We start from the raw sequence: 17,032 nt of genomic DNA on the forward strand, positions 1-17,032 counted from the left end.
TGAATTGTAACAAATCCCCACATGCCTTCTATTCCAGCCATTGCAAAACTACAACTCCCAGCATGCCCGGACAGCCTTCGGCTGTCCGGGCATGCTGGGTGTTGTAGTTTTGCAACAGCTGTGGGCACCCTGGTTGGAAAACACTGAATTATCCACCCTAATACACCCTAAATTATTAACCCATGAATAGAAGGCTCCCATGACAACGATGTTTATAGATAGATAGGGTCCTAGCGCACACTTACCTAAACCAATAGGAAGCCATGGCTGGATCCTGGGGGATGCCGACTCCTGTATACACAAGACAAGAAAACAGTGGGGTTAAAGTTCACACAATCCGCAGTCCCCGTTGACACAAGTCTATGGCTGTGCAGCCTAAAGTGCTGCAGTTGTAGCGTACGGTCAGATTTCAGGCAGGACAATACCCAGATGGATGGGTTGTGGGGGGCCACAAGGTGCGAAGGTGAGGTATATGGGGAAGAAGTTGTAGTCCAGGGGCAAGGTGTCATTAACCATAAATGTTCGTGACGCCAGGGAAAGGTTTTCCCGGTTACCACCCAAACGGTAGCACCGCTATCCCAAGGTTAGGCAGGGCAATAATAGTCCAAGGCAAGGTTAGGGTTAACGGTAGCTTTACTGAGGTAGACAGATGGTAACAGTCTTTACAGCTCGGCCAGGATCCCGGAGAGGTGACCAGTAACACAGGGGACATCGCAGCTTCCTGGGACTTGTAGTGACTTCACAGACTTTAGGACAACCACGCTGACTATAATAGACTTGACTTGACTGACGATGGTGACAGCAGACAGAGATGACTTACTGACTTGTGGCTGTAATTTAGGTTGAGGCCTCCAGATGTGCTGGACACTGACCCTGTGACATCTGGTCCTTACTGGACCTCAGGATCTAAGACAGAGATTGTAATGGCTGCCCCTCTTATAAAGGGGGGGCTGAGCCAGAAGCCCATAGGTCAAGCTGCAGGTCACCTGGTTAGCTGGTGCTCTCTGGGTAACAAACACATCATGTGAGCACATCATCATGTGACTAACTCAAAGGTCCTTAAAGGTCCTTTATACATAACACACATAACACTATACATTATATATATATTACTATGGGGAGACACTGCAGGAGGGCCCCTAGGACACAGAGGGACTTAACCTGACAGGGCCTAAGTACTGTACGGGACCATAACCCATACTGGGACATCACAGATGCAAAACTGGGAGATTGTGTATTACACCAACTAGATTGCAGCTTTATCTTTGTAGAGGCCACAGAGCAGAAATCTGATTGGTTGCTATGGGCAACCATTTTTCCTGTGCTATAAGCGTTCGTAAATCTGCCATCTGCCCCCCCCCCCCCCAATGAATCACATTGACTAAAATGGTAACAATATTAATGTGATAAAGCTATTACCTCTCAGGTACCTCTGACCCACCATGTGCTGCGCCCCAGGGTAACCCAGGTGGGCATAGAAGTGAGAGACATGGAAGTGGAAATTTTCGTAGCAGATCCAGATGTAGAGCAGACAGAGCAGAGAGCTGGACAGGGTCAGGAGCTGCGGGAGAGTGAGGCAGGGTTAACTCTGTGGGGGGCTAGCTTTTATCTCCAGTCACATCCAGAGCTGCGTTTAAAATTCTGCCCTCTAAAACTAATAAGAGTTTATTCTAGTCCCTTCGGTAAGAAACGTGACCCTAATATCATCTGAAGTCCCACAATTCCCCGATACATATCTGGATGTGACCAGAGTATAATACACAATTCAGCACAAACAATTGGAAACATTTGCTACTTACGGTATTTCTACACGGGAGATCAAAATTAGAGAACGACACACAATTTCCTAAATGTCAAAGTGGAAAACTATATATATATATATCAACTGGTGCCAGAAAGTTAAACAGATTTGTAAATTACTTCTATAAAAAAAAATCTTAATCCTTCCAGTACTTATTAGCTGCTGAATACTACAGAGGAAATTATTTTCTTTTTGGAACACAGAGCTCTCTGCTGACATCTTTGTCCATTTTTAAGAACTGTCCAGAGTAGGAGAAAAACCCCATAGCAAACATATGCTGCTCTGGACAGTTCCTAAAATGGACAGAGGTGTCAGCAGAGAGCACTGTGCTCGTGATGTCAGCAGAGAGCTCTGTGTTCCAAAAAGAAAAGAATTTCCTCTGTAGTATTCTGCAGCTAATAAGTACTGGAAGGATTAAGATTTTTTTAATAGAAGTCATTTATAAATCTGTTTAACTTTCCAGCACCACTTGATTTAAAAAAAAAAAAAAAAGTTCCCCCCGGAGTACCCCTTTACACAGATTTGTAAATTACTTCTATTTAAAAAAAAATCTTAATCCTTTCAGTACTTATGAGCTGCTGAAGTTGAGTTGTTCTTTTCTGTCCAAGTGCTCTCTGATGACACCTGTCTCGGGAACTGTCCAGAGTAGAAGCAAATCCCCATAGCAAACCTCTTCTTCTCTGTGCAGTTCCCGAGACAAGCAGAGATGTCAGCAGAGAGCACTGTTGTCAGACAGAAAAGAACAACTCAACTTCAGCAGCTGATAATTATTGGAAGGATTAAGATTTTTTTAATAGAAGTAATTTACAAATCTGTTTAACTTTCTGGAGCCAGTTGACATAAAAAAATAAATAAATAAAGCTTTTTCCTGGAATACCCCTTTAACATTAGATTATACAAAACATTGGATGATCTCACCATTCGCTCCATGCATCCGTATCTCCAGCACAACCTCTCCTCGTGGAAGCTCGGAACAAACACTTGGGCCGAGTCCCCGGGTGGATCAATCAGTAGGAATTAAGGTAGACCTCCGGCTCCTGACAAGGATAAAATCCAAAATTAATTCCAAACGTATCAAAATCCAAGTGCAGCATTACAAAAGGTAAAAACACACAAACGAAACGCACCTAGGTGCGTTTCGTTTGTGTGTTTTTACCTTTTATAATGCTGCACTTGGAGTTTAATACGTTTGGAATAAACTTTGGATTCTATCCTTGTCGGGAGCCAGAAATCTACCTTCATTCCTACTTATTTTAACATTGACTTTTACCAGCAAAAAATAAGCAGCTGAAAATCCGCAGCAAAATCTGCCCGAAAATCCGCAGCAAAATCTGCTCGTGTGAACGAACTCTAAAGCAGTGTTTTTCAAACAGGGCGTCTCCAGCTGTTGTATAACTTCAACTCCTCTCGGCTGTCCGGGCACACCGGCAGTTGTTTTTGAAACAGCTGGAGACACACTGTTTGGAAAACACTGCTGTAAAGTGTCATGTGTCTGTTATATTGAGGTCACATCCAGAGCAGATCTCAGATTATGGTTCATCCACATTCCCGGCCCCACGGTTTACCTCCCATCTGTGCCACTTCATATGCCCCTTCTTCACCGGCATGGTCACCATCTTGCGCCGTTCTCGCCGTGGTCGCTGCATTGCGTGTGATCTCTGGGAGGCTGATCTTCTATATTTATAGCCGGTCGTATTCTCTGCTGTCTATTGTGTTGCTGCCATCTCTGTGATATGTGACAGGGCTGGAGAAGAGATAAGAGGCATCTGTGTGTGTGATGAGCGTGATCTAGGTAACACTGCAGGAGCCTCTGCCAAATAAAACCGTATACTACAGACCTATTACATGGTCTTTGGTCGTGTCCCAAGGTGGGGGAGGTGTGGAAGATGGCAACTGTTTTCATCAAACAAACTTGGGATACTGAAGTGTAATGTCCCAGTACAGGACATGGTCCTACACTACACTTAGGCCCTGTCAGGTTGAGTCCCGGAGACCTGGGGGCTCTCTCTCCTGCAGTGTCTACCGTGCTGTTACTTTAATGTTATTTATTGTACTATATGTATAGTCAGTATACTAATGTATAGACCGTATAAAGGACCTTTGGAGGACTAATGTAATTGTCTAAAGGACCTGTGAGATGTCACATGTTATGTTTATGTTACCCAGAGGGCACCAGCTTGACACATGACCCGCAGCTTGACCTATGGGCTTCTGGCTCAGCCCCCCCCCCCCCCTTATAAGGGGGCGGCCATTACAATCTTTCTCTTCTACCATCACTCTTGCTGAGGAACAGTGGAGACCAGACGTCTCAGTGCTAGTGTTCAGCTACCTGGAAGGCCTCAAATCTACAGTCATTTTTTAAGTACCGTATTTATGGGGGTATACCACACACCGGCCTATAACACGCACCCTCATTTTACCAAGGATATTTGGGTAAAAAAAGGTTTTTACCCAAATATCCTTGGTAAAATCAGGGTGCGTGTGTGCGCGTGTATACCCCGATACACTGTTTCTGACCCCGCAGAAACCCCCAGGAAAGGCAGGGGGAGAGGGGCCGTTGTTGCCCGCTTCTCTCCTCCTGGCTATCTGCCCCATTGCCTCCCCCATCCCCGGTTTTATAATTTCCTGTTGCCGGTGTCGGGTCCGCGCTGCCTCTGGCTCCGTTGTCGCGTCTCCTGCGTCGTTGCTATGCGCTGCAAGGCGCAGTGACGAGTGACGTCTTGAATGCGACATCACTCGTCATTGCGCAGCTCAGCGCATAGCAAGGACGCAGGAGACGCGACAACGGAGCCAGAAGCAGCGCGGACCCGACACCGGCAACAGGAAATTATTAAACTGGGGATGGGGGAGGGAATGGGGCAGATAGCCAGGGGGAGAGAAGCGGGCAACGACGGCCCCTCTCCCCCTGCCTTTCCTGGGGGCTTCTGCAGGGTCATAAAAACCGGGGATGGGGGAGGGAATGGGGCAGCGGCACCGGCAGTCTCTGGACCCCAGGATAGGCAGGGGCAGAGAATCGGGCAGCGGCGGCGGTCTCTGGACCTGCAAAAGCTGCTGCAGTTCATTGATTTAAAGCGCCCGCTTTAAATCATTGAACTGCAGCGGCTTATCGGCGTATAACATGCAGATAGACTTTAGGCAAAAAAAATTTGCCTGAAAAATGTGTGTTATACGCCGATAAATACGGTAAGTCAAGTCTATGTCTGCAGTCACTACTACCTTTAGTCAAGATTCTAAAGTCTATTACAAGTCTAATTGGTCCCATCAAGCTGTGAGGTCCTTCTGTGTTCCTGGTCACCTCTCTGGGATGTCTGACCTCAGTAAAGCCTCCGTTAAACCGTAACCTGGTTGTGGACTCTTCTTTTCACTGCGTAGCCATTGGGATAGCGGAGATATCGTTTGGGTGGTTCCCAATACCCAAAAACCACTCTGGCCTCACGAACATTAGGGGTTAATAACACCTTGCCCCTGGGGTTAATACCACCTGCCCCATCCACCTGCACTGCTACACCCCGTGGTCCCGCCATTCACCGTGGCTCACCACAGAAGTGCCAATGGTATTTTCCATTAAAGGGGTTATCCAGGAAAAAAACTGATATATATATATATATCTCAACAGGCTCCAGAAAGTTAAACAGATTTGTAAATTACTTCTATTAAAAAAATCTTAATCCTTTCAGTACTTACGAGCTGCTGAAGTTGAGTTGTTCTTTTCTAAGTGCTCTCTGATGACACGTGTCTCGGGAACCGCCCAGTTTAGAAGCAAATCCCCATAGCAAACCTCTTCTACTCTGTGCAGTTCCCGAGAGAAGCAGAGATGTCAGCAGAGAGCACTGTTGTCAGACAGAAAAGAACAACTCAACTTCAGCAGCTGATAATTATTGAAAGGATTAAGATTTTTTAATAGAAGTAATTTACAAATCTGTTTAGCTATCACGCCCCCTCCCATAGGCTTGCATTGAGGGGCGGAGCGTGACGTCACATGGGGGCAGAGGCGTGACATCACACGCCGCCGGCCCTGTAGTCGCCCGTAATCAGTCCCTGAGCGAACACGCTTCGGGGACTGATTACAAGCGGGGTGCCGCGTGCAAGATCACGGGGGTCCCCAGCGGCGGGACTCCCGCGATCAGGCATCTTATCCCCTATCCTTTAGATAGGGGATAAGATGTGTAAGCACCGGAGAACCCCTTTAACTTTCTGAAGCCAGTTGATATAAGAAAAAAAGTTTTTTATCCCTGGAATACTCCTTTAAGTTCCTCTTTCTTAGGCGATGTTCACACGGCAGAAATTCTGCTATTCGACTCAAATTCCATTTTGCAAAGCTTGCTGCAGTTTTTTGTAATTTCGTCAAATTTTGGCAGAATTTCTGTCCGTTCAAACCTATTCAGAGTGGGTCCCTAACCTAACACTGGCGTAGCGCCAGCGGCGACCACCACCTCCACGACATCATGCCCACAGGGGGAACGACCTGGTGGCCACTGCTGCCCGGCCAAGCCCCCGGCTCCAGGTCACACCACCCCACAGACCAAGCATCAAAGTAACAATGACCGCCACAGAGCACCACATCAGTGTGAACACCTACTATGTCCCAGAGGGCTGGAGAATGCTACGAGGAAACTCATATGTGGTCTCCTGCTAGGGATGTTCCGCATCCGCTACTTACCTGTGGCCATGACGTGACTAGTGGGCTTGTACTTCATGATCATTAAATACACTAACGACTAATTGTACTAGAATCAAATCAGATAAATAAATAAACTTATCAGTGTGGATAAACCATAATCTGAGATCTGCTTTTAAAGGGGTACTCCGGTGAAAACCTTTTTTCTTTTAAATCAACTGGTGGCAGAAAGTTAAACATATTTGTAAATTACTTCTATTAAAAAATCTTAATCCTTCCTGTACTTATTAGCTGCTGAATACTACAGAGGAAATTCTTTTCTTTTTGGAATGCTCTCTGATGACATCACGAGCACAGTTCTCTCTGCTGACGTTATTATAATAATAATGCTTCATTTATTGTTGTCCTTAGTGGGATTTGAACCCAAGTCCCCAGCACTGCAAGGCAGCAGTGCTAACCACTGAGCCACCATGCTGCCCTTAGTATACACCTGCTATGCATGGTTGCTAAAATGGACAGGGATGTCAGCAGAGAGCACTGTGCTCGTGATGTCATCAGTGTTCCAAAAAGAAAGGAATTTGCTCTGTAGCATTCAGCAGCTAATAAGTACTGGAAGGATTGAGATTTTTTAATAGAAGTTATTTACAAATATGTTTAACTTTCTGCCACCAGTTGATTTAAAAGAAAAAAGGTTTTCGCCGGAGTACCCCTTTAATATGAGGGAGGTAACTAAAAGATGGGAAAAAAAATAAAAAAGCTACATAACATTTCAGAGAGACAGGAGAAGTGAAACCTTGTTAATAGGCAGAATTACATGAGGCTGTATACTCCAGTTAAAAGGGGTACTCCGCTGCTCAGCGTTTGGAACAAACTGTCCCGAATACTGGAGCCGGCGCCGGGAGCTCGTGCCTTCCTAGCCCCGCCGCCTCATGACATCACACCCCGCCCCCTCAATGCAAGTCTATGGAAGGGGGCCCCCTCAAATAGACTTGCATTGAGGGGGCGGGGCATGAAATCATGAGGGGGCGGAACTATGAACAAACTGTTCCAAACGCTGGAGCCGATGCAGGGAGCTCCTGACGTCCTAGCCCCGCCCCCTCACAACATCACACCCCGCCCCCTCAATGCAAGTCTATGGGAGGGGCGTCACGCCCCCTCCCATAGACTTGCATTGAGGGGGCGGGACATCATGAGGGGGCGGGACTATGACACCACGAGCTCCCGGCGTCGTCTCCAGCATTTGGAACAGTTTGTTTCAAACGCTGAGCAGCTGAGTACCCCTTTAAATATAAATGCCCAAAGTGCAAATACATTGTGGCACACTTTTTAAAGGGGTATTCCAGGAAAAAACTTTTTTTATATATCAACTGGCTCCAGAAAGTTAAACAGATTTGTATATTACTTCTATTAAAAAATCTTAATCTTTTCAGTACTTATGAGCTTCTGAAGTTAAAGGGTACTCCGGTGAAAACCTTTTTTCTTTTAAATCAACTGGTGGCAGAAAGTTAAACATATTTGTAAATTACTTCTATTAAAAAATCTCAATCCTTCCAGTACTTATTAGCTGCTGAATACTACAGAGGAAATTCTTTTCTTTTTGGAACACTGATTACATCACGAGCACAGTGCTCTCTGCTGACATCTCTGTCCATTTTAGGAACCATGCATAGGAGATGTATAGGGGATGTATAGGGGATGTATAGGGGATGTATAGGGGATGTATGCTGAGGGCAGCATGGTGGCTCAGTGGTTAGCACTGCTGCCTTGCAGTGCTGGGGACTTGGGTTCAAATCCCACTAAGGACAACAATAAATAAAGAGTCATTATTATGATAATAACGTCAGCAGAGAGCACTGTGGTCATGATGTCATCAGAGAGCATTCCAAAAAGAAAAGAATTTCCTCTGTAGTATTCAGTAGCTAATAAGTACAGGAAGGATTAAGATTAAGTAATTTACAAATATGTTTAACTTTCTGCCACCAGTTGATTTAAAAGAAAAAAGGTCCCTAAATTCCCATAAACACACCAGGACAATAAATTCTAATAAATCTTTATTAGACATACATGATTAACCTCTTCAGGACATGATTAACCTCTGCATTCCGAGTCCTTAAGGACCGAGGGCGTATCCATACGCCTGTGGGAAATCCGGTCCCCACCACTAGCCGGTTGGGGACCGGAGCCGGATGCCTGCTGAAATCATTCAGCAGGCACCCCGGCACATCGCCCAGGGGGGTCCTGAGACCCCCCCATGTCGGCGATCGGAGAAAATCGCATGTCAATTCAGACATGCGATTTTCTCCAATTCCGGGCTGATCGGGTCTCTGGTGACCCGATCACCCGGAAAATAGGGCTGATCGGAGCTGTCAGCAACAGCCCCGATCAGCCTAAAGGATAGGAGTGAGGTCGCAAAGCTGCAATCTCCTCTTATCCCCTGGCATTAGTCAGAACGGAGTTCTGACCAATGGCAGCGCAGGACAGGGGGTTGCCATGGCAACCCCCGTTCTGCCCGCCCCTGGATGTCGAGGGGCTCTGGGAAGAAGATGGAGGCCGGTACCTGCAGGAGAAGATGCCTGGGGACCTGGGATCTTCGCTGGAGCCTGCTGGATCCTTGCTCAGGTAGGGAATCGTCGGGGGGAGGATTGAAATTGAAAGTAAATCGATCTTTACTGTGGCAACCACTAGGGGGGCCAAACTGCAACTCCCAGCATGCCCAGACAGCCAAAGGCCGTCTGGGCATGCTGGGTGTTGTAGTTTTGCAACATCTGGAGGGTCACAGTTTGGAGACCACTGTTACAGTGGTGCCCAAACAGTAGCCCTCCAGATGTTGCCAAACTACAACTCTCAGCATGCCTCGACTGCCCAGGCATGCTGGGAGTTGTAGTTCTGTAACATCTGTCCCTTCAGATTTAGCAATTTTCATGACATTTTTGAAAATTGCTGCTCTACTTTGAAGCCCTCTAATTTCTTCAAAAAGCAAAAGTATGTCCATTTTATGATGCCAACATAAAGGGGACATATTGTGTTTGTGAAGAAAAATAACATTTATTTGGAATATCCATTTTCCTCACAATTAGAGAGCTTCAAAGTTAGAAAAATGCTAAATTTTCTAAATTTTCATGAAATTTTGGGATTTTTCACCAAAAAAGGATGCAATTAACGCCGAAAATTTGCCACCAAAATAAAGTAGAATATGTCACGAAAAAACAATCTCAGAATCAGAATATTCGGTAAAAGCGTTTTCGCGTTATTAATTCGTAAAGTGACGGTGGTCAGAATTGCGAAAAAGGGCTCAGTCCTTAAGGTGAAAAAGGGTTGCGTCCTTAAGGGGTTAAAAACATTAAAACAAGGGACAGCAACAAAACAGACAAATCATGGCTGCTACATAGGTAGGTAAATGAAAGATGTGCAAAGAGTAAACACTGTATTAAAGTGACTTGTGCAATCTATAAGGCAGCAAAGAATGCAGCATATAATAGATATAAGCAGTCTAACCACTTCAATATGTAAACAGTAGGTATTCTGGCCACATCCAGATAATATTGCACATAACATAAAGTGACACAGTGGAGAAAGGCAGGACCGTAACAAAGGCCTGAACTAATGGTTGGTAGGGCAAAGGAAAGAAAGCCCACCACACCAGAAGCCGTGTCAGCTGGTGAGCTGAAAAATCAATTACCACAGTGATGGATCAGACCATAGATTACACATACACCTATGCAGCACGCCAGACCCCAACGCCGTTTCGCCGTGAAGGCTTCCTCAGGGAGTCAATATGTCCCTAGTCCATCCTAAACCTGGCAATTTTAGTCTAGGCCTGGCTCTTGCCAGTACCACATGTGCCTTCTCAGCTTCTGCTAGGTATATGTACACCTAGTCACTGTTAGTCTACACTGTGAGGATAAAGTGCTCATGTTCTTCACCTCCAAGAAGGAGGTTATTTGTTTTTGTCAGAGAGAAGAAGGCTGAACAAGGAACTCTCTACAATACACTAATCCCTTTGTTGGCCTCAGGTATCTGTATCATGTTGCAGACCAGAGTTGTGTGAGTAAAGAAAATACCGCCTAAATTACCATAGAAAGCCGACCTGTGAAGTTCCTCCTCAATGGTTTCGGTAAGTGACTGTGAACATTTACACCTGTAGAAGTCATTACACGTTCACATGCTAAAATCACCTCAGTTTGCTAAATGTACTAAGACTGCTAAAATGCAAGACTCAAGCTCCAACAACTGAAGGTTCCAAGCTGTACAAAAGTATCTGGATTGTATTGGATTTGCACAAGGAAGATTCAGTAAAGAGTTAAAGTGGTTTGACAGAATCCTGATGTCCAGAGGTCTCTTTCCTGGACTTTGCACAATGACGGGAACGGCTCAATTGATAAAAGATAGAGGAGTCACAGGGCACATGAAATTAGCTGCCATGTGACAAAAGCTGAAGGACTACAAGTCCCACACTGTTGTGCCCGGGTCAGTACATAACCCCTTCCTAAAGTATTCTTATGTATCCCTGAGGAGCCACCTGTATTGCTACAAGGTATCGAAACGCGTTGGTTGTATGTTCTCCTCTATATATGTAAAACATATCTGTGTTTATGCTCGTCTATAATGACCTAAGTGTATGTCTCGAATACTGAATATAACCCCTGGGATACACCCACGGAGTCCGTCTGCCACTATAATAGACACATGTTGGACAATTTCCCATTGCAGTTTGTATTATACTGTCATATGGGAACACGTTCTATGCAGCTACTGTACCTGCCCTACTCTCTGTATTCCTGACCTAGTCTAGGGACAATTAGGAGGTTCCGGTGTAGGCCCAGGTCACAAGGACAGGGGACCTACTATTCTCAGGCAGGAAATTCAGACTAGGGTAAGTACAGGTCTGGTCATCTACCCATTACCCTATTGGGGCTGCCTTAATATACCGATGTACAATATACAGAACTTAATGTCTTGAATTGTTTATCTATTTATTTGTGTGATGTAATAATAAATATCTCAATGGAAATGATTTTCGTGACTTTTCTGTGAATAACTGAACATATTCCCTCTCTACCCCAGACTGGTACGTCTACATTTAGTACCTCTATGCACCCCGTTGTGCAAATGGTACAGACAACAAGTGGAAATTGTAGTAAATTAGCAAGACACCCCCAATAAAGGAGTGGTTCTGCAGGTGGTGACTACAGACCACTTCTCAGTTCCTATGCTTCCTGGCTGATATTTTGGTCACTTTTGAATGCTGGCGGTGCTTTCACTCTAGTGGTAGCATGAGACGGAGTCTACAACCCACACAAGTGGCTCAGGTAGTGCAGCTCATCCAGGATGGCACATCAATGCGAGCTGTGGCAAGAAGGTTTGCTGTGTCTGTCAGCGTAGTGTCCAGAGCATGGAGGCGCTACCAGGAGACAGACCAGTACATCAGGAGACGTGGAGGAGGCCGTAGGAGGGTAACAACCCAGCAGCAGGACCACTACCTCCACCTTTGTGCAAGGAGGAGCACTGCCAGAGCCCTGCAAAATGACCTCCAGCAGGCAACAAATGTGCATGTGTCCACTCAAACGGTCAGAGACAGACTCCATGAGGGTGGTATGAGGGCCCGATGTCCACAGGTAAGGGTTGTGCTTACAGCCCAAAACCGTGCAAGTCATCTGGCATTTGCCAGAGAACACCAACATTGGCAAATTCACCACTGGTGTCCTGTGTTCTTCACAGATGAAAGCAGGTTCACACTGAGCACATGTGACAGAGTCTGGAGTTGCCGTGGAGAACGTTCTGCTGTCTGAAGCATCCTCCAGCATGACCGTTTTGGCGGTGGGTCAGTAATGGTGTGGGGTGGCATTTCTTTGGGTGGCCGCACAGCCCTCCATGTGCTTGCCAGAGGTAGCCTGACTGCCATTAGGTAGCGAGATGAGATCCTCAGACCCCTTGTGAGACCATATGCTGGTGCGGTTGGCCCTGGGTTCCTCCTAATACAAGACAATGCTAGACCTCATGTGGCTGGAGTGTGTCAGCAGTTCCTACAAGAGGAAGGCATTGATGCTATGGACTGGCCGCCCGTTCCCCTGAATCCGATTGAGCACATCTGGGACGTCTCGCTCCATCCACCACAGACTGTCCAGGAGTTGGCGGATGCTTTAGTCCAGGTCTGGGAGGACATCCCTCAGGAGACCATCCTCCACCTCATCAGGAGCATGCCCAGGCATTGTAGGGAGGTCATACGGGCACGTGGAGGCCACACACACTACTGAGCCTCATTGGTACTTGTATTAAGGACGTTACATAAAGTTGGATCAGCCTGTAGTGGGGTTTTCCACTGTGATTTTGAGTGTGACTCCATATCCAGACCTCCATGGGTTGATACATTTGATTTCCATTGATAATTTTTGTGGGATTTTGTTGTCAGCGCATTCAGCCCATGTAAAGAGGAAAGGATTTCATACGATTAGTTCATTCAGATCTAGGATGTGTTATCTTAGTGTTCTCTTTATTTTTTTGGGCTGTGTATTATAAGGTCGTATATAAAAATGACTAATGTCAGGACAGACGCATGAAAACAAGTGTAATGCTAAATTGCGACCAATAGGTCAGAAAAGCATTGTGCATACCGCTCATGCTCCGTGTATCTGGGCCCTACTATAATGATTTAGGGTAGCCGTAACTGCAAATTAACCCTGTGAAGGATGAATCAGGGCCCCCTTTAATACAGCAGGGGAAACACGACAACCTGCCAGTCTCTTACTGAACCGGCAGGAGATTCACACTGCTAATATCAACATTAACCCATTCCCTGCAATGAAATGATGCAGCACCGAGGGTGCTGTTGAACACATACCTAACTTAAAATGAAACTACCATAAACCTTGACACCAGTGGAAATAGGCGCCGCAGGCCGCAGACACGTACTGTCTGAGGAAAAAGCCCAGAGCAGTACTGCAACACCCCGCTGCGCAAGAGAAAACCAGACCAGCGCGTCGGCCCGCAATCAAAGTCAGCCCCAACTACCTGTGACCTGATTAACTCTCCCACAGTCCGATCAGCTGTCAGACACGCCAACTACAACATCTACCAACTAATCTCCGTGTACCCTGGAAACTGGAGCTGCTGGCAACCAAACACCATACTTACCAACTCACATCCGCAGAAACTTGACGATCCCCTCCTATGTTGCTGCACGCAGCAGCGGCTCAATGCTCCCCTGACATACCCATTAAAACTCGCCCACAGCTCCAGCTATGCTCCGGTAGAACCTAGCCATAGCCTAAGCCGCGGTTCCGCGAGTCAGCGCAACAGCCAAAGCTCAGCAAGACTTGGCGGGAAATTCAAACAGACGGACACCTTTGCTGCATGTCGTGCCGCCCATCTGCAAAACACGTCCGCCCCCACCAGAGATGCAGGGGGCATTATACACACACACCCTGCCCCAGAAGTTCCCCCTCAAAGTGCAGAAGAGGAGTGTATTAAATTCTAGCCCCTAGCACAAATACAGCCTTTACAGGCTTAAAGGGGTATTCTGGGCAAAAACATTTTATCCCCTATCCAAAGCATAGGGGATAAGATGTCTGATCTCCCTGCAGCACCCACATTCTATGCGGGTGCTGAATCTTCAGTTTTGGAAACCTCTGGGTTTCCGGGACTGGGGACATCACGCCACGCCCCCTCCATTCATGTCGCAGGGAGATCATGGGGGGTCCCAGCTGCTGGCCTCCCGCAATCAGACATCTTATGAATAAATAAAATGTTTTTGCCCGGAATACCCCTTTAATTACTTATATGTTCATAGGAACGCAGCTACAAAATGATTTAAATGATTTTAAAAAAAAGAAAAAAAGCTTGTACCCATATTCCAGTCTTACAGCTCACTTCAGGGCTAACATCCAAGAGCTGTACAGAAGGCCTTTATTGATTTCTACTCTTCATTATATAGGTAAATGCTATAGGCCGGGTGCATGTGCATCACTTACCTGGGGAAGGGTTGGCAGTGGCAGTGTGATAGGAAATGTTCTACTGGAAACCTTGGGTCCTTGCATCAAGTTGATATTATTGTAACACGTGCCACCTACCTAACCATTTAAGCCACTGTACACACCAAGTGGCCCCCTCTCATGGCAACAGGACCCCCTAATGACAGTGGCTTCTTTCAGCAGGATAATGTTCAGGAATACGGAACACTACAAAGAGATCAAGGTGGTGACTTGGCCTCCAAATTTCTGAAATCTCAATCAGTTCATCTGTTGGATGTAATGAAGAGACAAGTCCGATCCATGGAGGCCGCACCTCACACTTTACAGGACTTAGAGGATCTGCTGCTGATGTCTTGGTGCAGACACCACAGGACACGTTTCGAGGTCTTCCAGAGTCCAGGCATCGACAGATCAGAGCTATTTTGGGGATACAAGTGTTTCCTACACAATATTAAAGGAGATCTGCAGTGTAAGACACTTACAAGTGTCTGATCGCTGGGGAGTCCGAAAGCTGGAATCCCCGCGATCTCCTGTACGGGGCACCGGCTCTGGTGCTGCGGCCAACATGCACCCCCCTGTATCTCTATGGGAGAGGCAGAGATGCCGTGTCCATACATCCTCGTCTCTCCTATAGAGCTGTAGGGGGAAGGGACTTGTTGTCTCAGTGAGGTCGACGACAGACGCATTAGCCGTGCACAGCCGCAGCAATGCCAGGTCACCGAACAGGAGATTGTGGTGGGTCCCAGCGTTCGTACCCCCTGGGAACAGACACTTTTTACCCCTATACTGCGGAAAGGAGATAAGTGTCTTACACTGCAGTACTCCTTAAAGGCAGGTGGAATTATATGGGTGCTTGTTGCTCCTATATTAATCTTCAACCTTCTGTGGTGACAATTGCAATACATTTATGGCTTGGGTGCAATACACATAACAAAATGTACAGAAAAGGCAACAGTATTTTACATCTGGGGCAACAGCAGGGATTAGAGAAAACTCTGATCCCGACCCTCACAATCTGAACAGTCAGTAGGGGGCGTCCTTTCAAGATTTACCCAATATTTTCCCTATTCTAAATGGCATAAACCTTTATATTACAGGACTCGGCTTCTCTCCCTCAATCATATGCTGCAGGTTCACATTTCTTCCAGTAGACCACAAGTTCCTGGAACCTGGAACCTCATAAGAATAAAGGATTTATTTCCGACATCGCTTCAGTCTTATCAATGCATTGTTTGATATTTTATCCTATTCCCATTCACCCATCTGTCTGACCTCCTCCAATGAGAAGAACAGAGGTCCTGTGTCCCCACCATCTATGAGCCGGTAGATGAGGCGGCACACTCGGTCACCCTCTATTGTGGTTACTAATCTGGATATAAATGAGTGCTCACTCAGCTGTTTCCTTCTATTCCACTGGTTCGTAGACAAGCTGCACAAGCCCAGTCTCCTGTCTGAATTTCTCTTTCCTTTTCACTAAAGTTTTTCAAAAAATCAAAACAGGAAATTGTATACAATTTCCTGTCTATTAGCCGGGAGAGCTGCCGGGCCGGTGGCGTCTCACCGGCTTGCTGTACTGTTGGTGGATTACTGAGTGCTCTGACCTAGTGCTGCGAGTGACGTCACTACTACAGGGAGAGCGCGAGGCCTCGCGCTCTCCCTGTAGTAGTGACGTCACTCACAGCGCTAGGTCACAGCACTCCATAATCCACATGCAGTACAGCAAGCCGGTGAGACGCCAACGGCCGGGGCAGATCTCCCGGCTAATAGGCTGACTGGAACCACGGACTTCTGAAAACTACTCCAAGCACAAAAAGCAAGTGAGAAAGGAAATAGAAGAAAGGGTCCGGCTCCTGGGTAGAAGTGTCCAATAAAACTTAACCTTTAATGGCGCATATTAAAACATGGAGGTTCGCCACTGAGTGGCAAGTGACATGTCACTTTAAAAAAAAGGGCCATGACTAAGAGCAACTGCTCGAAACGCGTCAGCTTTTCACCCCTTTTTTTAAAGTGACATGTCACTTGCCACTCAGTGGCGAACCTCCATGTTTTAATATGCGCCATTAAAGGTTAAGTTTTATTGGACACTTCTACCCAGGAGCCGGACCCTTTCTTCTATTTCCTTTCTCAGTGCTATGGGGAGTGGCGGCTCGCTGCTTCCGTGCTCCGGAACTATTGCCTGATGCTTGACACATATGGACTTTGGTAAGCTGATCTATTTCTTTGTGTTTCTCTGCTACAAAAAGCAAGTACAACAGGACAAGTTCCATACTATCAAGGACGCGGACTTACAGCTTTGCAGGATTTTTAAGGGGCGACAAGAACAGGATTTTAGTAAGTGAGCCTCTATTACTATTTGTAGTTTATATTATTAGAGCTCTGATACACATTTATATATATTGTATACAGCTCCATTTTTGGTGGTCTTAGTCGAGATCCACCTGTTGTATCTAGGCAGCTTGGACAGGATCTATTCAGCGCGGGTGTTATATCTTTCCATTTTGCAAAACAGGAAATTGAATGTCTCCAGAAAATCCCAGGACATACCCTCGAATTTCTGACGCAAATTCAAGTTAAATCTGCACAAAAACGTCAAGTTATACCACTAAAGGCTATTGTGCACAAACAAAAAGTCCAGAAATAATGCAA

This window comes from Hyla sarda, chromosome 8 (assembly GCF_029499605.1).
Source record: "Hyla sarda isolate aHylSar1 chromosome 8, aHylSar1.hap1, whole genome shotgun sequence".
Taxonomy (NCBI): Eukaryota; Metazoa; Chordata; class Amphibia; order Anura; family Hylidae; genus Hyla; species Hyla sarda.